Below are 24,479 nucleotides of genomic sequence, written 5' to 3'. Positions count from 1 at the left end.
CACACAACAGAATGAACTACCAAAGCACACAAGAATATGAGCAAATCAGAAAATCATACATGGAGTGAAAAAAAAGAAAGACATAAAAAAACACATGCTCATCCTAAGGAACTAACATAAAATTCTAAGAAAAGCACAGTACTCTATAGTGATGAGCAACTTACTAGTGATTTCTTTAAGCCAGAAATGCATACAAAAGCTCTAAAAGAAACATTGCTGGTAGAGTATATTTTGACATATTTATAAAAATATTGAATGCATCTTATTCTAATTAGGAATACAACACAGTGAATCTCCACATCATATACAACCACAAGACTTGGATCCTAATTAGAATAAGATGTATTCCATGTTTGTATAAATATATCAAATATATTCTACTGTCATGTATAAATGAAAAGAACAAATTAAAAAAAAAGGAACATTGAAAGTGCCGGAAATGTTTTGTATCCTGACTTTGGCCATGATTTTGTGGTTGTGTACATCTGTATTCTTAACTTTATTTGGACTATGGTTGTATTCATAAAATTGAATACTTTAAATTGATTTTTTTGTAAATTTTACCAAAATAAATTAATGCAAATGTAAATTAAATGAAGAAAGAGGAAGATAAGGTGCCATATTTTTTGAAATGTACGGGTAGTAGAGTCATTTTGATAATTTCCTGTTGTATGGAGAACCAATGCCAGCTTGCAACAGTAGGAGTGAAGTATTCTTCCCTTCTTACTTATCTTTTAATCTTTCTATTCCTTCTCTGATATTTTAAAAACTCATGTACCCGGAAAATATTTGGCAAAGAGGAAGAAGGCCTGGCAAGTACTAAAGAGAAGCAGCTGGCAGTATCCCCTTTTCCCCCTGCCTGTTTCTTATCTGAAAGAGGCATGAGTTTGGAGAAAGTTTAAATTTCAAATGGAATTTGAACATTTTATTACACTGAATTAAAAATATCAATTATTGATCTGCAATTATTTTTACATCTAAAACTGAAGAAAGATTTTTTGTAGTATACAAGTATGAATTTTTCAAATGTCAAGGGCCTACACAGAAGATAATTTAGGGCCAGAGAAGAAATTTGTACCATGGAGGTTTGATGGATAGGGAATCTATATGATTTTATTCTATGCATTCTATATGCTTACTATTATTGTGACTAAACAATTATTATAAGTGATAATGTGTTAATTATTTCAAAAGGCGTTTTTCAGTTATTTAAATAAAATCTCCTCCAATTTGCTAAGAACAAATGATATATGCAGAGACAAATGATGACAACTTTCACACTGGATTTACACTGGATCCAATAGTAGTAATGACTCTGATTCAATTTCAGTATATCTGTAGCAGTCAAAAAATGATTTTGACAAAGAGAAAGAGTAATCTAAACGTAGGTGAATGAAGAAATTACAGATGAGTGAAGACACGAAAGATCAATGTAATTAACTATTAGAGAGCAAGTGACTTACACTGAATCTAATTAGTGTAGGTGAATACATCCTGTTTGTACCCCCAACCACCAATTTGCATTGTTTCTCTTTTTCTGTGATTTCCTGGCCTGACAGCATAATGCACCATTTACAAAAATCAGTACACAAAATATCCATGTTCCTAAGTCATTAAGTGATTGACTGATCTTGAAAAAATTGTTTAAGCTATTGCTCTGAACTTTCTTTAGAACTAGGAAAACAATCTCTCACTGAAATCCATATAAATTAAAACAACAATCTAAATTCTAAGGAAACAGCATTATATGGTAGAATTTGAACCAGTTGAAACTTAAGAGATAATTAGGAGTTTGCCCTTGTGAATGAATTCATTCATTCAACTTTGGATTAATGAATTAATGGGTTATTTTGGGAATGGGTCTATTATTAAAAATAATAATAATAAAACCATTTGACTAGGTCTCTGGTGATGTTCTACACCATCTTGGTATTTCAGTAACAAGAAAGCCATCACCAGATATAGCCCACTATCCTTGGATCAGAACCATGAAGTAAAACAAACTTATTTTCTTTAAAACATACCCAGTCTGTAGTATTGTGTGATTAGCAACAGAAAATAGACTAAGATAGGGAGTTACCAAATAGGTGTGGTTATCCTCCAAAAATTAAGGGCTCACTATCCCTGAAAAAAATCCCTATTCACTCCTTTATGACATAATTTATGAAAATTTCTCTAGAATTCCCTTTCTTATTAATAGAAAACCAATTACTTTGAAATCCCTTTGGTCTCTCTAACCCTTTCTAATATTTAAATATCATACTCTTCATGTACTCTAGGAGTATTTTGCATTTCTTTATCATGTTATCCCATGAGAAAACATGCCTAATTAAAATACAAGTACACTGCGAGGAACTCCATACAAACTCTAGAAACACATTATGTGTTAGAAACATGTATGATGCAGGTTTCAGAAGCAACTATAATGTGAAAAATATCTAGTAAGGTCATAATGATAAAGTGAATTATAGGAGCTCGATATGATAATGAATCTTGAACAGTCTTTGTTAGAAATATTTTTATTATCTTAAGGTATATAAGGAAAAATATTGTAAAAGGAGAATATTAATTGTATTAAATAAAAATCTAGGAAATCTGGAATAAAATATAGTCGCAGAAGGAATAGGACTATAATTCCCATTCCTGCTCCTCAAAAGCGCACTTATATGTAGTTTTGGATTACTATCTTCAAACTAAATATTGCAAACTATTTATGTGAAATACAAAGCTTCTAATAAAATACAAGAAACTTTTGAATAAACTCTGATTTGGTGAAGTTTCTATTTGGTGACATCCCTAGTTTCCTTTTAGGCACATGCCTCTTCAGAATCTCCCATGCCTGACATTTGTCTAACTCAAGCCATGTACTCTTTCTGACACACTCTTCCCAGAATTTGGTCTTGCAATATTTTTATCTTCAGAACCAAATTAATTTCATTTTTCACCAAATTCCAATAAAAAGTTGCTTTTATTTCCCATTTCCATGAGATAAATCTGCCCAATGTAGGACCATATTTGTCTGGTATAACTTTTTATCCCTTGCTTTCTAAATGATTCAAGAAGTAGATTTTATCCTCTATGTAAGATACAGGCACTTAATCAACATTTCAGAATGGCTTAGAGGAATGGCTTGTTAGATTGGGGTACATATCAGCTGGACATCTATACTTCCAGAGCTTCAGTCCTTACTTTTAGCTGAGTAGGTGGAAGGTCCAAGAATCTTTTGCTCCTATGTCTGATTCTCTATCCTTTCCACGTGATCTCTTGCTTTCCATGAGACTACTTTGGTCTTCTGAATATGGAGATTCTTAAGGTATTTGGACATAGCAGCTGCCTTTCAAAAGGAAAGTGCAGAAATTGTTAGTCTTTTTATAGACAAAATGCATGATCACTTACTTCCACTATATTCTGTTGATTAAAGGATAAATAGGCCCAGCCTCTAAAAGAAAAGTGTGGTAAGGAATTTGCATCCACCCTGGTCATAAATTATTTACATTCCTCCTACTTTAAAAAATGTACTTGATCCATCCCAAGATACTGCAGAGTTTTCCTCTATATGTCATCAGATTCTAGTATGAATATTTATCACCTAAATATTTCCAAGCAGGAGTAAGACTCTTCTGGTATGATTTCCCTGGTGTGATCCCTCCTCATTTGTTGCTAAATAAAATTACCTGCCTTCTACACACACAAAATAAAATTCTAAGTTATTTAAGGAAAAATTTCAATTAATACTTTTATTTTGATTTATTTTTCAAATTTTTATTTGTACTTTTTAGCTATAGTTGACAGTAGAACGTATTTTGACATATCATACGTACATGGAGTATGGCTTCCAATTCTTTCGGTTTTATATAATGTGGAGTTTCAGTGGTCCTGTATTCATATATGAACATAGGAAACTTAATGTTCAATTCATTCTACTGTCTTTTCTATTTCCATCCCTCTCCTTAATCTTCAGTCCTGTTTGTCTAATCCAAAGTACTTATATTCTTTCCTCTGCTCCCTTATTGTGTGTAGTATCGGCATATCAGATAAAACATTCTACCTTTGGTTTGGGGGGGATTGGCTTATTTCACTTACCATGATAGTCTCCAGTTCCATCCATTTATCATTCAGAATTAAGTGCCTTTTAATAGTGTTCCTTGTACCCAGAAATAATTTTAATGTATGAAATTATCTCATCCTGCAATATCTACATTGAGATCTCAATATATTTTATGGCAGTGTCAGCATACTGTTCAGTAACACAGAAAGATCCCTATGAATCTTATTTTCCAATAGTATGCTGATAACCCAAAGAAAAGAAAGACCTGTCTCAATAAAGATTTCTAGGTGTGGCTTCTGTCTATGCAAGTTAATTGAAATGTAGCACAAAGAAGAACAGTTAATATTAAAGAAATTGTAACAGCTTGGTCTCAAAAGGACAAGGACAGTTCAAAATGTAAAGAAGCCCTGTAGCTATAGGACTTATACGCAGAAAACATTAAGAGAGATACTTAGCAGAAAGGATGGCCACTTTTTTGTGGGGGAGGTACCAGGAATTAAACCCAGGGGTACTCAACCAGTGAGCCACATCCCCAGTCCTTTTTTTGTATTTTATTTAGAGCAGACTCTTACTAAGTTGGTCACTAAATTGCTCAGGCTGGCTTTGAACTCTCATTTTTCCTGACTAAGCCTCCCTAGCCACTGGGAATATAGGTGTACACTACCATGCCTAGAAACCATTTATTTTTAAAGGAGGAAGAAAAAAAGAATAAGTGAAAAGATGGAGCCAAGACCCACAAAGAACTAACAAACAAGCGAGACTTTGAGAAATTGAGAAATGCTGCATTCTAGAAATAGCTATTTCTCCTGTTGTTCCCCCTTTAAAAATAAGACCCCCAAAACCTAATGAAATGGGTATTATGATAAGAATAACCATTGGAACAAGATCCAAATTTACAGACATTTGAAAGTGACAATGAATAACCTGTTGATTTGAAATAGTAAAAAACTAAATTATAAATGGTTTTGAGATAACATAAACGTATTTTTTTTAAATTACCTTGAAAATGTTGACTGGTTAGCTTTGAATAATTCTGTGTTGAACTTAGGTTTAGCATGGTATTGGCACCAAAATATACTGTAGAGACATGGTACAGAATAGAGGACACAGAGACTAACCCACACAATCACAGTTGTCTTATATTAGACAAAGGTACTAAAAGCATACACTGGAGAAAAGACAGCCTCTTCAACAAATGATGCTAGGAAAATTGGAAATACATAGGAAAACAAATTAAATTAAACCCCTAACTTTCACCATGCACAAAATTTAACACAAAGTGGATCAAAGACTTAAGAATTAAACCAGAGACATTGCATACCTATTAGAAGAAAAAGTAGGCCCAAATCTACATCATGTTGGATAAGACCCCAACTTCCTTAATAAGATTCCTATAGCACAAGAAATAAAATCAAGAATCAATAAATGGGATAGAGTCAAACTAAAAAGCTTCTTCTCAGCAAAAGAAAAAAATCAGTGAGGTGAATAGAGAGCCTACATCTTGTGAGCAAATTTTTACCACTTGCACATCAGATAGAGCACTAATCTCTAGAGTATGTAAAGAGTTCAAAAAGCTAAACGCCAAAAAAATAAATAGCCGAATCAATACATGGGCCAAGGAACTGAACAGACACCTCTCAGAAGAAGATATATAATCAATCAACAAATATATGAAAAAATGTTCAACATCTCTAGCAATTAGAGAAATGCAAATCAAAACTACTCTAAGATTTCATCTCACTTCAGTCAGAATGACATCTATTAAGAACACAAACAACAGTAAGTCTTGGAGAGGATGTGGGGAAAAAGGCACACTTAAACATTGCTGGTGGGACTGCAAATTGGTGTAGCCAATAAGGACATTATTATGGAGATTCCTTGGAAAAATGGGAATGGAAACACCATTTGACCCACTCCTGGGTCTATACCCAAAGAATTTAAAACAGCATACTACAGGGACACAGCCTCATCAATGTTTATAGCAGCACAATTCACAATAGCTAAATGGTGGAACCAACGCAGAAGCCCTTCAGTAGATGAATGGATAAAGAAAATGTGGTATATATACACAATGGAATATTACTCAGCATTAAAATTGAATAAAATCATGGCATTTGCAGGTAAATGGATGGAGTTGGAAAATATAATGCTAAGTGAAGTTAGCCAATCCCAAAAAACTAAATGCCAAATGTTTTTTCTAATATAAGGAGGCTGATTCATAGCGGGGTTGGGAGTGGTAGCATGGGAGGAATAGATGAACTCTAGATAGCGCAAGGGGAAGGGCATGGGGTAAAAAAGATGATAGAATGAGATGGAAATTATTACTCTAAGTACATGTTTGAAGACATGAATGGTGTGAATATTCTTTATATACAATCAGAGATATGAAAATTTGTGCTCTATATGTGTACTATGAATTATAATGCATTCTGCTATCATATGTAGCAAATTAGAATTTCAAAAGATGGACTTTACATAAAAAAACAAAAGAAATATATGCGGTTTTGATGGAATAGTACTCAGCATTAGAAGAGAATAAAACCATGACATTTGCAGGTAAATGGATGGAGTTGGAGAATATAATGCTAAGTGAAGTTAGCCAATCCCAAAAAAACAAATGCCAAATGTTTTCTATGATATAAGGATTCTGATTCATAATGGGGATGAGGTGGGGAGCATGGGAAGAATAGGTGAACTTTATATAGGACAAAGGGGAGGGTGAGGAAGGCAGGGGACAAAGGGATAGGAAACAGAGTGGACTGAGATGGATATCATTGCCCCAAGTACATGTATGAAGAAATGAATGGTGTGAATCTGTGTACAACCAGAAACATGAAAAATTTTGCTCTATTTGTGTAATATGAATTGAATTGCATTCTGCTGTCATATATAACAAATTATAATAAATAAAATTTTAAAAAGAAAATATATGCTATTTGGGGTATTACACATGTAAGTCTAAAGATATTCTTCTGAAAAGTTTCAAATGAACTAAATAATCAACAACCTATGAAGTGATGGCTACATAATTAATTTTTTTATTGCTACAAAGATAGAAAGAATATGATGATTTTATTTTGTAAGAAGGAATAACAAGCCCACTACTCTCTCTTCCTTGCAATAATACTTTGATATGATAATGTCAAAAGTTTTCCACATCCTTAAAATCATGGCTATCATACAGGATACAGAAGACTCAAGTTTTAAATCACTGTGCTTTCCCCTCTCTTTTTAACACTAGAGAAGCATCTTTCACAAAAGGAAAGGATAAGAGATTAAATATCAATCCCTATGATAAAAAAGTTATAATAACATTTTTTGGTCATGCTCAGATAATAATAAATTTTTAATTTTAGTAATAAAAAGTTTCAGGTCAGAAATTAATATAACCATGCAAGTGTAATAATAAAACTGTAAACTCCATATAAGGTCAAAGTTATATTCAACCTAAATTACAACAAAAAATACTACAGGGAGTTTTGTTGCATCTATTGGTTTTTAATATCTTTGGCAATTAAAATGAAATAATCAAGGATATGGAAACAAAAGAGGAAGAAGTAGAAAGGAAAAAGAAAACACAAAGGAAGATTCCATAGAGGTACTGGATAATTCTATTAAGAAGTCATAATATTTAGAACTATCTACTGTTACAGCTGAAAGAAATTTTCAAGATTATTTCTCAAATCATGAAAAGACCTTTATAGGCAGTGCCATTGCGGTCACTGTCCCCACCCCAGCTCCAAATTTGATTTGAATATCAGGATTGGTGATGTCAACCATACACCAAGAGAATGTGAAGTTTTGTTACTTACATAATAATGTAGGAGATGAAAACGTTTACAGCAGTAAGCTCTTGGTTTAACAAAAATTTTCAGAAAATAAATCAAGGTGAAAAGGCCTTGTACTCTATATGAAGTAATTACCAGTCTCTCTTTTTTTAACGCCTTTTTGTTAAATGATTTTTTTATAAGAATACCATCAGTATGACCTCAGAAATGTGAGCCTAGAGAAAGTTGAATATGGCTAAGAGCTTGCTGGCAAAGATTATGGGCAGTAGCATGCTTTGGAGGTATCCCAAAGGGTAGCTGGGAAGAAATGTGTTATGTCCCTTGGGAGGTGAAGTCAAACTGACATGAGAGGCTATTAAAATGGTTTGAGTAGAACATACTAGCCAATATATATTAGCAAAAATTTTCCAGTTGCTGATTGAAGAGAGTCAGTGATTTTAATAATAGGTTTTGATGGTACACTGAATTGTGGGTTACATGCCACTAATGTTGAGGTAATCCACAGTAAGTTACTATTTGTCGCGACCCCTTGCCCGCAAGGAAGACGCAACTCGGGAATCTTCTTTCAGCAGTTTATTCAGGCCCTTGATATTTCTTCTTCTCCCTCTCGGATGCCCCTCCCAGCCTTAATAAAGCATCCCAAGCCCCAATGCAAAGCTGCCGCGTGGAGCTTTCTCACAGGGTGGTGAAAAATCATGTGCCAACTTTCCCAGATAAGAAGTTGTTTGTCACAGACCACAGCGGAGCCAGCGTCATCTTGTAATGGCGACCATAGTCTGCAGAAACGGCAGAAGCGGCTCACCACAACTATTAGTCAATTTGTTTTAAGGGTTATTTTCTATATAAACTAAATGTTTATTTTCTTGTCTTCTCTATACCTGTTCTTCCTAGAATTAGAGTTTCATTTTAAGTCCTTTTCCATATTATATATATTTAAATATTGAAGGAAACTAAGATAACCTGTCTGTCCTACTGTAAGCTTAACTTATTGAATTGTTTTTAGTATTTCTTAAGTGACATGTTTTTATTGGTTACCCACATCACTATCACGAAACAAGTATTTAGCCAATAAATACTTGTTGAACAAAACTGAGAAAGAACCCTATTTTGTATGGGAAAAGATAGAGAACTAAAATGATTAAAAACATTGCCTAAAGCCTTTAACCTTTAAGGGGGCAGAACATTAATGGATATTCAAACTTTGGCAATATAATACTCTATCTTTATTCCCTTTTTCTGTAAACATAATATTATTCATGTAAAAATATAGGGAATGTGTTCATGAGAGGCTGCTGAAGCATAGCAGAGCTCTTTTCTTTGCCCCATGAAGCTGTGTTATTTTTATAGTAATTGAGATTTTATAAAGCATTTTTTCGTATGCGATTTCATTCATCGAGCAAGATTCTAGAACATTGGGATTTGATTCATAGTCTTATTTTTAAAAGTATATATAGGTATATATATCTATGCCAGCATGCATGTGATGTATTAACAAAGAACACATTCACATTTTTTTCAACAACAATGATAAAATCATACTATTGAAATCCAGGTGGTAGTTTAGAAAGTTATCAGTTACTGAATATGATATCTCATTTTTAGGCACTTTTTTTTTTAAAGAAGGCATTGAAGCATGCCACCACCTTTTTCTACCTCTGCTTTCTTTATGGGGTATGTTCTTGAAGAGTGCTTAACAGAGCACTGCCTTGTTCACAGGGGAATAGGGAGTTTAATGAATCATACATACTTTATTTGAAAAATATCAATAACCATTCACTGGTCTATTCTTGCACAAACTGAATAAAAATCCCTATGTAAATGGTGCATGGCTTTTTTTATGAATCATGCTCTATTTTTTTAGTACAATGCTAAATCATCTTAAAATGTGTAGTTTTACCTGCCAAACCTAAGATAAATTTCCATGAGTGATTAAAGACTAGTTCCATTCCCTATAATCCTTGTCAATTATATGAATAGGCAGTAATAGAACACTTTATTTTCTCTGGTTATTAAAACACAAAATAGTAATGCAAATGCACTCTACAATGTCTCCTTACTAGATTGGCAGTGTAACTTATTTAATCAAATTCAGAAGTCAAAAACAGAAGCAGAAGTTATTCTCTTAAAGTCTTAGGTGAAAAAAAAATGTGATGAGCTATGATATGCCCACAAAATATCAGATTGCAAACTTTGAATCTTTCAGGGGTCTCTCTCATTGTCACAGTTGCACATAATTTTTGTTGAAGAAAATTTCAAGTTTACTTGTAGAGCCACAGTTTTATAATTTCACCTTTAGCATAGACCATTCACATTCATTCTGAAGGAAGAAAGTTGATCCTTACTCTATGGCTATGAAGACCATTCATTTAAAACTTTTTAAGGCACAAAGAATATAAATGAGGTCAGATTTTGATTAATGGTGAAGAGTAAATAAGATGCATGTACCAGCATCACAGACGGAAAATATGGAGTTTCTCCCCACTGGACAAGGTTATAAAGAAGAATCTGGTAAGTCAGGTCTTGGACAAACAGTGTAATGTTGCTGGCATTATCTCCATGATACTCATGACCAGTGCTTTGAGTGAAAATTTAATAAAATTAACGCTACTTTCTTGATTTATTTTTTTCTTTTCTTCTTAATCTTCCCTTCAAGATTAAACTCATCAGCACTTGACAAAAACTGCAAATAACAGCCAGATGCAGGAGTTGGTTTTATCTTTTTATGCAAGTATGTGGTGCTAATTAGTGCAAATTGATTAAACTTTAATTGCCTGATCCATGGCTAATTAATATTTATAAGATGAATGAGCAGGAAAACCAGACATTTATTAAAACACTTTAATGATTTTTCATATGTTTTGACAAAGCAAAGTAAATAGATGTTATGAGTATGATGTGCTAGACTAGGGGACTATAATCTGTTGCCTTCTACTTGTGAATGCCCTGAAAATGTACATTGACTTTTAAACACATCTGTTGTAAACTTATCTTTGTTTGATTCCTTTTGAAAATTATTTTCAAATATTTTTGGTGTTAGGCACCACATCATTTGTCACATTATTCCAGTGATAGGTACTAAGATTAACACATGTATGAAATTAAATATTTTATTCTTATTACATATTATATTATGCATTCATGTGTTATAATAACCATATTGTAGTACAGTATTAAAATGTATTTTATTAGCAACAAAATAATGTCAATATATTTTATTTTTTAAGATTTAAATCTTTTAAAGATAATTATAATATCAATTAAAAATCATTTAAATTTTCAAATTATATAAACCTGAAATGTTTCCACTTACTCATACTGATTCCTGAAGTTATGATCCAGGAGTCAATGTTAACTGTGCAAAACTAATTTTACACAGTGAAAAAAGTACACTTGTTAGATATACATTGTTTAATAAAAAGAATATAATTATTTCTACAAAAAATGTTACTTTATGCATGACCAACAAAGTAATTTTTTACATATTATGATTTAAAATATTAGGGGCTGATTTAAGAATGCAAATGTCTTGGTCATTACCTTGATAATAATTCACAATCCACAAGTCAATGTGTTTTTAGTAAAGTTTTTAAAAGAAAAATATTTTTTAAAATTGCTGAGATTCCTTGTGTTTATTTCTTAGACACTACATATAACTTTCATATTTAATGTCTACTCTATCAAACCAGCCTATATTTCATATTTTCTTGCATATATAGATCTATATATTTCACTATTTTAAGCAATTCTATTGAACTCCATGTTTGATAAAATATTATTTACTATAATCTTAACAAAAGTCATTGAATGATCTTCTAAATTGAGTGTGTGAAAAATATCAAAATAATTAATTATATAATTATCATGTTTTTCAATTAAAGTTGTAATTAATTCCAAATTGAAAAGCTAGCTTTTCTCCTCTTTTTTTTCCAGTTCTTTCATCCTAAAATGTTACAGATTCCACTAAACTAAAGAAGAATAAAGAGAAGGGAGGGAGATAGGAGTAGGAAATACAGTGGAATGAATCAGACGTAACTTTCCTTTGTTCATATATAAATACACCACCATATTGTACCACTCATCAATGTACAACCACAAGAATGGGATACTAATTAGAGTTGTATATAGTCCATGTATGTATATTATGTCAAAATATACTCTACTGTCATGTATATCTAGAAAGAACAAACAAAAAATAAACAATAATAAATAAATAAAATTTTACACTGTCTATCAAAGTTGAATTAGCAATTCTGATGGTCTTTTGATGGGTCAGCTTAGTTAGGCTACAGTCCACAGTTATGTAATCAAACAATGACCTAGGTGTTGCTGTGAGGATGTTTTGTAGAAGAGAAAGAAGCTCATAATCAGTTGATTACCAGTAATTATAATCATAATTGTAAATGAGAAAATCCTAGGTAATATAGTGGACCTAATTTAATCATTGCAAAACCTTAAGAGCAGAACTCAGGCTTCTAGGATGAAGAATGAAATCCACCTGTGAACAAAAATCTACTCGCTATGACTGAGAGTTCCAGCTTGTCCTTGCCGGCCAATACTATGAATTTAGTCTAGCTAAGCCACTTGCCACAATCATATAAGCTAATTCCTTGGGATAAATATACTATATATTTTCTGCTGGCGGAACTCTGATATAGTAATCATATACTTAATAACTTCAATAAGAAATTAAGTGAATAGATGCATGCACACTAATAAAATAATGAAATGAATACTAAGCAGGTATGGGCCATTTCATTCAGGTATATAAATAATGTAAGATATAACTGGGGAAAGGGGCTGTGTAGATTGGGGTAATACTGGCATTTATGCCTAAAGGATGAATGGTGGGCAAGTACAGTTGACTGCAACATTTCTGTTAGAGGTAACTAAATTGCCAATGTTTGAGACATATACAGAATAACATTTTATATTGTTATTATATATACTTTTAGGGGAAAATAGCTTTTGATGGAAGCTGCAACTATAGGCTGGATCCAGATGAAATACTGCTTTGTATAATAAGAAAGGCTTATGGATGTACATCTATAAGATTTATGAGAATTAAATACATTTAGAAGGGGAAAGACATAATCATATTTAGATTTAGGGAAATCAGTCTGGAAGAACTATGGAGGGAATAGCTAAAGATGAGTTAAGCAGCTCTTGTGAGTTTATTTTGATTCTTTATTTTTAAATTGCAGAAATATTGCAATTTTGATATAGGCATAGTCTTGAAAATTACTTGTACATTGGGTCTTTACCTCTATTGCTGCTGGAAGCATTTCTTTCTTGATGGGGGATGGGGGGAGAAAGCCTGAGAACCTAAGTTAGCATATGAAAGGATGACAGAAGATATGGAAAGAGAAGTCCTAGAAATTGCTTCCATTCTAGCAAGGCCCAAATATATGAGTTCGGTCACACCCAGTCTAAATTATTCATAGTCCTGCTCACCATTCTGAAAATTACATGTAGCTCATATTTTCCTTGTGCTCTTTCCTCTCTTCAGAATCACCCCACTGCCCATTGTGCCATAATAGCTTTCCCTATTTAACTGTATCTAAATTGCTGACACCCATGATCACGAGAAAATAAATGGTGATTGTTTGTTTCAAAAGCTAAGTTAAAAGGTACATCAAAGTAGAGTAGATCAGACCAGACAGTTTGACAGAGCAACTTATGATACACACGAGATCATTTTGTCATTAAACTAATATTTTGAGGTATTCACATTTAAGAGGTGCTAGTAAATTTTAATTAAAAATATTTTGTAATCATGAAACCAAATAATTGATTATTTCCTTGATCAGACCATAGAGATAGTGGTATTAAATGCTAGGTATAAGAAAAGTTAGCTATGGCTATTCTATCATCAAAGAATGTGTTTGCTTTGATACACTCCTAAATTAACAGTCTATGAGAATCCATAGTCCTCCATATTGTTAATTGAATGTGCTTAATATTTTTGTAATGCTCTTTGTTGCTTTGAGTCACCCCATTGCCCATTGTGCCACCTAACCTTGCCACCATGTAGATATAAAATCCTTTCAGTTTTCTTCTGCACAAGTTTACCTTCCCCTTCCATTTCTTGATTTGAATAACTTTAGTGAATATTTAGAGATCACAGGAAATGATTATACTTAGGAACATAAAGTCTACAACAATTAAGCCATTTCCCACACTCCACTGCACTCATCTCTTTTATTCTTCCAACTTTCTTCCTGGCAAATGTCTAATATCACTCCTACGCTACTCCCCCAGATCCCACTTTCCATTGCCAAACACTTAAAAACCTTTTCTAAATATATTATCCTTACGCAAGAAATCTGGTTATAGTTTTGTTAATGATAACATTTTCTCTCTTGTTCCTTTAGTCCAGAAACTAGCTTGAAACTATGCTTGTCAGTTGAAGGTAGAAATAGCTGAAAAATAAAAAAAAAAAAGAGACTTGGGCCGAGATAAGGACAAGAACCCTAGAGACCAGAGTTACAGATGCTCAAGGAAAGAAAATAGAAATAATTTCAAGATTCACATTTTTCTCACTCCCAGATACGAGCTGCTTAAAAAAACTAGGAATGGGTCCGTTATACACATGAGTAATTTCCAGTTTTGTCTACTTAGCTCTGTGATTCTTTGCGACAATTATTAAGTTTTCTATGTGTTTTTACTGGGACAATCAATGAATGCCCACAGAATAGTAACACTGATGGTCAAAGGGCCCAAGCTAAGATAATCAGTTTTCCTGGGACAGCAGCCAATGTGCAGTGGTCATGCTTGAAATTCCAGAGATTCAGAGGTCAAGGCAAGAAACTCATAGGTAAAAGGCCAGCCTCAGCAACTTAGAGTCAGGCTCTATGCAATTTAGCAATAGGCTGTCACAAACAAACAAACAAGCAAACAAACAAAAAACACAATTGAATGATGGGGGATGTAGTTCAGTGATAAAGTGAAAAATAATTAAGAATTTAAAACTAATAAAGTTTCCCTGAGACAAATTACACAGGCTGAGTCAATCTGGGGACAAATTATAGGGCCTGAGCTAATAAGATATCTCCTCTTTGGGTTTTTTCTTTAAAGCTGGCAGATAAGACTAGTATTTTTCGAATGTGGACCTACATCTATGGGATTGGACTCAGCTGTCATTTTTCACATTGCATTAAATAGTTTTATTTTAGTAGGAAGAATGAGACTAGCAAAGAGAAGTTGAAATAAGGAAAATGGTGAAAGCTGAAAGGAGACATATAGAAAAAGAGAGAGAGAAATAAAAGGGTGGGGGCAGACTGCCTTCAGATCATTTATTGAGTTTAGAAGCCTTTTGGATATCCCAAGTTTGTGATCCAATGAAATAAATCTCTTTTATAAAAACTAGAATGAGTGGGATTCTGTAACCTATTAATGAAAGAGGACTTACTTGTAGTCCTGGGCAGTTAATGTTTAGTAAACTGGATAAAGGAAAAGACTTTCTGAACAAGGAAAGGAAAGCAGGTGCACACACACACACACACACATGATGCCAACCACATCATGTATATAAGAGGTGGGTTCCAAATATATAAGAACAACAAGGCTGGAGGATATGATTTGTCAATTTATGAAACTCATAAGTTGATTTGTAAACTCAAATCTACCTGAGACCCAAGTTTGTATAACTTGATATTACCTCTAATTCACATAGTGTCAGGCAAGTTCACTTTCAGAATTCTGAATTACAGAATTTGCCATCAGGTTCTATAAGAACAAATTTAGTATTGGAATCTTTATTATCAGTTTTGGATAACTCTTATTTTAATGGAAAACAAGAGCAAAAATTTCTGAAAATTTAAAAAACTTTATGGTTCTTTACGAATCCCCATTCTCATTTTTTGCTAAGTTTTAAAAACTTTATTTTATGGTATGTATCAATTGTCAACATTTGCAGTAGGTATTAGTCAGCATTTGCTTCACCAAAAAAGAACCCCAAGTTTTCAGTACCTTATAACAACAAAAATTTGTTTTTATTCATGTCAAATTAGAACTGTGATTTTTAGGAGCTTCCTGGCTAGAGTGTGTGTGGCCAGGATCTACAAACTTGAAGGGGCTTGGCTGGACTTCACTGTGTTCAACTGAGCTCTGCTGATCTTGATTTGGCTTCATCCCTGCTCACATTCTATTAGCCAAGGCAAGTCAGGTGACTAAGTCCAAAGCCAGCAGGATAGGCAGGCATTCTCTACCCAGCAGTAAGGTATTATAAAGTGCCACTTCAAAGGGTGTGGATATACAAACTACTTAGAAAGAGAATGAGAAGAGGAAATAAGAATCGAATCTCCAACAGCAATTGAAGGCTTGGAAAGATGAGAGGTTAGATTCACTTTTATAGACTCAGGGAACATCAAGAGTTGGCAACTAGAAACTTAACCCAAAATTTCATACCTACAACAGAAAGAGGTACAGAAGATATAAAATAATTATGTCACTTTCATTAAAAAATGATCCATAGTTTCCAACACTGTTACCCTGGGTATTCCAGGTTATTCCAGGGAGAAGATTTTTCACTATTTAAATACATATATGATTTTATTCCCACAAAGGCTCATAATCTGTTTTTCCTCATATTTTTGAATATCTTAAACAAATGATATTCATTTAATACTATTGTCAATTTTAGTATAGTATTGAATTGTAAGCGTAGTCAAAATAATACTTAGGAAAAAGACAGTTTAAAGTACACAAGCAGGACCCTGTGGTATCAGAACAGCCATTCCTTACTTATTTGATGATTTTTAAAAGTGTGCTGAAATTATTTGAAAAGAACATCAAATATTTCAAATTTTTCATTTTTCAATAAAAGTCAAAAGTATAGTTCCTTCTAGGGATTTGAATACTTTTGAATCTGGTACAAAGAGTTTTGTTCATTGCATTTTCTTTTTTCTTTTTAAACTCAGATTTTCTTTTAAGTACCTGTAGAAAAATGTCAGAATAGTCTTCAAGTTCACTCAGATGAAACATGAAAATAAAAGCTTTCTTTCTCTCCTGATCTCATATATCAACCCTACTTTACTCTTCTCTTTTTCCATCACTCACTCAGACTTCAACAGAGAAGTTCATTGAGGATCAAATAATCCAGCTGTTGTTTTCAACTTTCACTATTTTAATGTTTATTTTCCAAATTATTCTCCATTTTCCTACTAAAAATATCATGCCAAATCATTATTTTTTTCTGGAGCAAATCTCATGCTTTCTGTTGCTAGATATCTGATCCAAATCCAATATTTTTCTTGGCAGTTGGTAAACATTATAATAAGTAGGAGTATTTTTTTCTACACTTAGAGCCAGGCGAGGGAAGAAGACACAATTAAAATCCATTTAAATATTGATGTAAATTCTCACTTAACCATACATTCTCAAACATTCCCCAAAGGAAGAACATGTTAAAGGTAGTTTCTTAATACATATATGCACTTAGGTTTTTGCTTCCAATACACATTTTTTTTTACAAGATGGGAGTGTGGTTTAGACAATGCTGTACTTTTCAAGGCTTTTTAATTATTACTTTAAAAATCATTGTCAAAATGATAATGTGTACATAGAAAGCAAAAAGTGATAACTATGAAATGTAAAATAAAATTAATTTTTTTGCCCTTTTAATGACTTAATACCTTTCAAATGACTCCTGGCTTTATTTCTTCCTTCATTTTCTTCATAACATTATCCAATAGTCTTTATTATCTATCATTATATTTATTACCTTAAGATCATCTTGTGACATTAAAAATGAGAATTTAGATTAAATTATCTCTATCTACTTCTTTTAATTTCTAATAGATCTCTTGTTGTTTCTCTAAAATTTGGGTTTTTAAGACTTTAAAATTTTTAATTGTTTCTCCAAAATAAACTTTCATGTCGCCTTAAAATAAATATCTTCTGGATGTTTATTTATCTACCCTTCCCTCAACTGTTTCCTTTTTCTTCCATTTTTCAATTTTTGTCCACTAGTCATTTATATCTCTCTTAAAAGGACTTATAATATTTTCATTTTAAGTTTTATACATTATGAAATATCAAAATTTGTAATAACGAGTCTCTAAAGTGAAAAAAACATGGGGTAATTTTTTCACTAAAGTACATATCCATTCTATTTTCAAATAATATATTCAAAATGTTTTTACTGAACACATTGGCACCTTTTCCAGTGTAGTTCCTCTGTAATAAAAGCAACAGTCCTATTTTTAATTACTAAAAACTCAAAAAGTTGGGGAAATTGTATTTTCAGATTAACAGTATTGTCTGTTTTTAATATTAACATTATTATCCTCTTTTTCACCATTATTTTATATGTACAAGTACTCACCTAAAGGGTTTTAGAATTTGTTATTCTGAAGACAAATGCTTACCTTTTGAAGTAAATCACTCCCAGACAAGTATGAATGCGTAGTTTTAGAGAAATCTCCAAAACAATTCAACCAAACATAAAACTGTTACAAATTAATAACTAAATTTAATAGGAAATAATTGTTTTTATTAGAATCTATATATAAATTTGGTGAGAAATGCTTTATCAGAAAAAGCTTGAGGTGACACAATATAATTTTTAGCCCATTGCAGTCTGTATGAATTTCATTTAAACACCAAATATAATTTGATTCTCTGTATCAAAATAAACTGTGACAGAGAATACACAAGTATAATATTAGAGATAAATAATTCATAAATTAACATACCAACTTTAATAGGCATCTAAATATAAAAGGGAACAATTCTTCAAAGAAATAAAAAACAAAGAATTATCAATTTAAAATAACTTTGAACATTTATCTTAGTCACAAATGGAAGTAATTTTGCAAGCCGTAACAAAAGCTCCTACAAGGGAGGTTTCAGATACACATAAGTTATGCTCCATGCATGTATTTTGACCTATTATACATGCATGGTGTATAATTTATTCTAATTAGGATCCCATTCTTGTGGTTATACATGATGTTGAGTATGTTGGTCATGTATTCATATATGAATATTGGAAAGTAATGTTATACAATTCATTCTACTCTCTTCTCTATTCCCATACCCTCACCCTTCCCTTTCTTTTCCCCTTTGTCTAATCCAATGAACTTCTCTACACCCCCATTCCACCTTATTGTGTGTCAGCATCCACATATTAGAGAGAACTTTCAGCCTTTGTTTGTTGGGGTTTGGCTTATTTCGCTTTGCATGATAGTTTCCAATTCTATCTATTTACTGGCAAATGCCATAATTTCATTCTTTTTTATGGTTGAGTAATATTCCAATGCAGGCATTTCATCAAATACTTTGCATTAATCCATTCATCTGTTAAAAGATACTTAGGTTGTTTCTATAGCTTAGCTATTGTGAATTGAGCTGCTGCAAACATTGTCAATTATTTACTCTTAAAACAAATATTTACCTCAAAATAATATAAAAAATTATCTCTGTCCTCATTACTTTATGCTTTAGTAATATATTTTAGTAACAAATATTATTATAAAAGAACTGAATGTATAGTATGTTAGATGGTAATTATGAAGAAAATATAAATCAAGCAATTGTTTGATTTTGAAATATTTGTCAAAGAAGGCATTACTTGAGAAGAGACACTTAAAAAAAATGTCCTGATGACATTTTTTTTTTTTTTGTCAAATGACAAAGGTAAGTGTAGGAATGCATGTAAGTCAGAGGAAATAGACAATATAAAGACCCCGGAGGAGACTCATGCTAGACTGATTTAAAGAAAGTCAAGATCAGAGCCTCTGAAGGGAGTGAAAAGTCAACTGCACATTGTGGCAGTTGGAGTTTTCCACCATTAAATATTTCTCATCCTATGAAAGCAGGCTAAGTAGAAGATAATCAAGAGTGGTTTTTAGGGAATTGTGAGGATTTGACACTCATTCTAAATAAGGTGGGGAGCCAGGGTCCATTTTGAGCGCAGAAGTGACCTGGTCTGCTTTTCATATTAAAAGGTTTTCTCTGGCTGCTCTGTTCAGAGTAGGTAGTGGAGAAGAGGAGATGAATCATAAGACCAATTAAATTATAGTGATAACTGCTATCAGAGTGGCAGATTTCTAGGAGGTGATAAATGGTATAACTATGTATGCTTATTTTTAAGGTAGAGCTGGCATGATATCCTGATAGAATCAATCATGGTGGAGAGAGAAAACTCTAGGATGATTCAAATTTATTGGAAGGAACTAGAAGAATGTAGTTACTGTTTTCTTAGATGTGGGAGATTGTGAAAAGGTCTCCTCATGTTCAGTCTGGAAAGGGATCAGGTGTTAAGTTTGATTGTTAGTGAAAACTACATAGTGATAGAAAGTAGGCTATTAGATATGCAATTCTAGAGTTTAGAGGAGTAGTCTAGGAAGGGAGCTTAGAGTATGTAGAATCCCTAAAACCATGAAAAATAATGAGATCACTAAGGAAATTCATCTAAGTAAATGACAAGAAAATTTCTGTGTCACTGTAAATATTCAAAACCAGGGAAGAGTAGCTAAGGAAGAAGAAGGAACTAGAATTGTGGGCAATAGGAGAAAATATTTAATGAGAAATAAACCAACTGTGTCAAACACTATTTGATGGTTAGTAAAATGAATTCAACCATTGTGTTTACTCACATGTAAGCCATTTGTTCCTTGAAAATGTATTGCAGTAATATAGTCAGGAAAAGACTCCAATTAAAATAAGTAAGAAAAGAAAATGAAACAGATTAGTTACAGAAATCATAAATGACCAGTCTTGGGTAGTGGTGCACTCCTATAGTCCCAGATACTTGGGGGGGGGGGTTGAGGAAAAAGGATACCTTGCACCCAGCCTGGTGAGAGAGAGTGATAAAGAGAGAGAAAGAAAGAAAAGGGGTAGGGGAGAAGAAAGGGAGAAGGGAAGGAGGAAGGGAGAAGGAAGAGGAGAAGAGAGAGGAAGAGAAAGAGTAATTAATTATAAACAAACATCTTTAAGGAAATTTGCAATAAAGAAGAGCAAACAAGTAGGAGAGTAACTAGAGGAAGATTGTAAGTACAAGAGAGATTTTGGGTTTTGGTTGAAATTTCAGCTTACTTTAATTCTGATGGGAATGAGACGATAAAGAGGGAAGATGTATGATGATACCGAATTAGAAGATTGCTCAAGCAATGTCCCTGCAAAGTCAAGAGGGGACAGGATTTATTATATCAAGGACACCTTCATGTGAAAAAGTGTTATGAAACACAGGGACAAAGAGTAAAGGAGTCTGAAATATGACAGATCCAGACAAGAGGTGGTTGGAGAAATAGGTGAAATTCAGTTTACCATAATGGTTCACCTTTATAGTACATAATGAATATGTATATATATATATATATATATATATATATATATATATATATATATATACTCACTTTTTAATATTGCATCAAGTTGAACCAAACCAGGCAGAGCCTCTCTATAGAAGTGAGCAAAGGAATTTGAATCCATATAGACATCAAACAAATTTCCTAAAATTTCAGAGTGTTGGTATATCTTAAATTAGCAGATTTTCTAAAAGAATGCTGAACAGGTGGAATGTGGTTGGTGTCTGTCTTAGGTAGACTCAGGAAACTTTTCTTAATTAACAACAAAAACCTAGTAAAGCAATTTAAGTATGAGGACCCCAAGTTTTTGTCAACATTCCTTTAATTACACAATTTGTCTTTCTGCAAATTCCTGGTTAGGATCAATATTTCATCAAATACCTGCAGAGCCTTTATCCTGTGTCAGACCCTGGAGATACATAAATGAAAAGTGGCCACTGTCCCCTAGTCTACATTTCAGTAGGGAGAGCATGTAAACAGGCATTTACTGTTTTGTTTACTTAGTAGTAGCATAGTTGGGGAAAATTTGTGCTCAGTACCAAGAGGTACTATTTAAGAGATGTGATCTCTGTAAAATTCAGGATTAGTCTGAAGATGCAATTCTTGTTTTGAAAAATGACCCAAATTTGTCCCCACTCTCACCTGCCTCCTAAAAATAAGGATGTGTACCATCAGGTATTACAACAGAATACAGCACTGCTTATTCAAAGCAGGGCAAGATTGATCAGGGAGCAGCTGGCAATGGTTCCCTGTTTCACTGACAGAATAAAAGTCATAGTCCCCACAATGGCTTGCAAGGTCCTTCAGAATTTGGCATAAATTCCACCATCCTAAACTCCTCCCAACCTCATTCACTCAGTGCCAGCTACACTGGCTTCATGCTGCCAAGTCTCCCACACACACTTCTGGTTGGGGCTTTTTGCAATCTGCTCTTTCCTAGAAGGCTTTTGCCCCAGATTATCAACATGGCTCCTTCCCTCGCCTGCCTCAGAGCTTGGCCCAAGTATCCTGTGAATGAGACTTTCCAAACAGCCTCCTTTAAATTGCAGTCCCTTCCCCTCCCCCAAACTCAATTCCCTATTCAGCAGTATTCATGTTTTAACCTCTGCATGTCTTTAATCTCTTATATCATCTTTTAAATTAAGCTTGTGTTTATGTGTCTCCTTCATGTCTTCAGTACGATAGGCATTTGTGTTGCATTTGTTTGCTATTTTAACTCAAATGCTAGAGCACTGCCAAGCACATAATAGGCCCCTGTAAATGTGTTAAAGAGTGCTGTAAAAACGTTTCTTCTGCATTGGATGTTGGTTAGTGAGAAACTCATGCTTATGCTAGGCATAGGACCAATGTGCCATGTGTTGTTGATGTTATATTAATCATGATACATTTAAAAATGTAGATCATGCAATAACCAGAGGTGAAAGACCGATATTAAATGTTATCATACTTCAGTAGAAAATATGTAGTAGTAACTAATATATACTTGTTACAGTAGGTGGTACAGAAGTATATTTATCATATTGACTACAAGTATTTTCTCCTCCTGCATTAATTTATAACTGGTTATACAGAAGAAAAGTGAGATGAGAACCACAGTATAATTCATACAATCAGCAGATTTTTGAATACCAAGTAGATGCCAAGCACTGTTTTTGCATAAGAAATGGAGTAACAAGTTATACTTTAAAGGATTATGTTACCATAGCATTTATATTCTAGTGGGTTCCATGTTCCCTTTTGCTCTTGATTTTGTAAGAAAGAGTGTTATGCTGGTGTTCAAAGACAGATTATGAGATCATGCATTCAGACATTCATATAAAAGACAATGAACAGCAAAATACTCAAGGGGGTGTGAGTAATAAGCAATATGGTGTTTAGTAAAAATTAAACAATGTTGTGAGCTCAGGATTTCCTTCCATACCTGCTATTCACATCAGTACTGATTTCAGATCAGGTCTTGAGCCTATAAGACAAAGGAAAGTAGAGACACCTGCTGGAGTGACAGGGTGAGGAAACAGGAAGGAGACTGTGTGACAAAGACTGTGGCATTTCTTCTAAGGTCACAGAGAGAAAACCATACAGATATGTGAACAGACAAGGAAGTTCTGACTTCTAATCAAGTGTTTAATAATTGGATATTTCTAGTCTTTTTATTATAAAATATAAAAGGGTAATAAAGAACAATTTAATATTTGGAGTATTTAATTCAAAATTATTAAGTGTTAATTGAAAATCCATTATTTTTAGCTACGAGTAATTAAAGCAATTATAGGAGAGTTCAGTCTCCCTTAAAACATATTTTTGAGGTGAAATATACTGAAAAAGGCATTCTCTTTCCTTCTCCATGATATTAAATCTCCCATAAAAATGGGAAAACAAATATTTAGGCTTCCCGAATCCCTATCATTTTGGATAGACTAGATTTATTTATTTTCCAGGAGATGTAACAATTAGATAGATCTATGAGGAATGGAGGACAAGGCCCTGAGGTCATGGTGGACGTGTTTTCTCAGTTTGCCCATGCTGTGCTAAAAAGCTGTTGTCTAAGGCAAAGGCAGCAGAATAAAATGCATTTGGTGGGGGGAGCTCCTGTGAATTTATGAGAAGTGCATCACAAAGACAAATATTTCAGCCATGCAATTCCATTCGGCCTTTTCAGCTGTGTGTCCATAGCAAGTCAACGGCTAAATTGAAAAATCAATTCCAATTTAAATTATTGGAATAAAGAACACCAGGAGTCAGAGATAAAATGGCTTTGTTCTCTGAGATCCTTTTTAATTGGAAAGTTATTTCTTCAGGGTATTCTAATGGTTCTGAGGGAAGATTGCAAAATAAAGTTGATCGGCTGGGGGAAGGTTAATAGCTAATGTGCTTTCCTTGCTGCACAGCAGTCTCCTGTCTTTATGACATCCCCCATCATATCTGGGAGGACCAAAGATTCTAAATCATTTGGTACACACAAGGACTGTATTTTTTTTTCTTAGTCTTTCAGAAATCATCCTGAGGCTGGAACCTTGGCAGAGCCTTTTTACTCCTGTACCCTTTCCAATTGGATCTTTTTTTGCTTATAAATATCACATGATTCCATTTCCCTTTTCCTTTCTTCTTCCTCTTGTTTTTTTTTTTTTCTCTTTAAAAAAAAAATTCCTTATGGGGATATTTCCCTAAGAATAAAGTGGTAACCAATGGCAGTAAAAGACATCTGAAGAGGATGCTGGTGAAAGCTCTAGTCTTTAAATATATTATACAGAGGACAAACAAAAATACGAACAGTTATAGACTTAGAACATGGACAACAAAGATACAACAATAATACAGAGGGAAAACATAGTA

Source organism: Marmota monax, unplaced genomic scaffold, assembly GCF_021218885.2.
Source record: "Marmota monax isolate L192 unplaced genomic scaffold, Marmota_monax_Labrador192_F-V1.1 WCK01_AAM20220418_F8-fsc00049, whole genome shotgun sequence".
In the NCBI taxonomy this organism is placed as follows: domain Eukaryota; kingdom Metazoa; phylum Chordata; class Mammalia; order Rodentia; family Sciuridae; genus Marmota; species Marmota monax.
The sequence above is the reverse complement of the archived record's forward strand: the minus strand, read 5'-3'. Positions refer to the sequence as shown.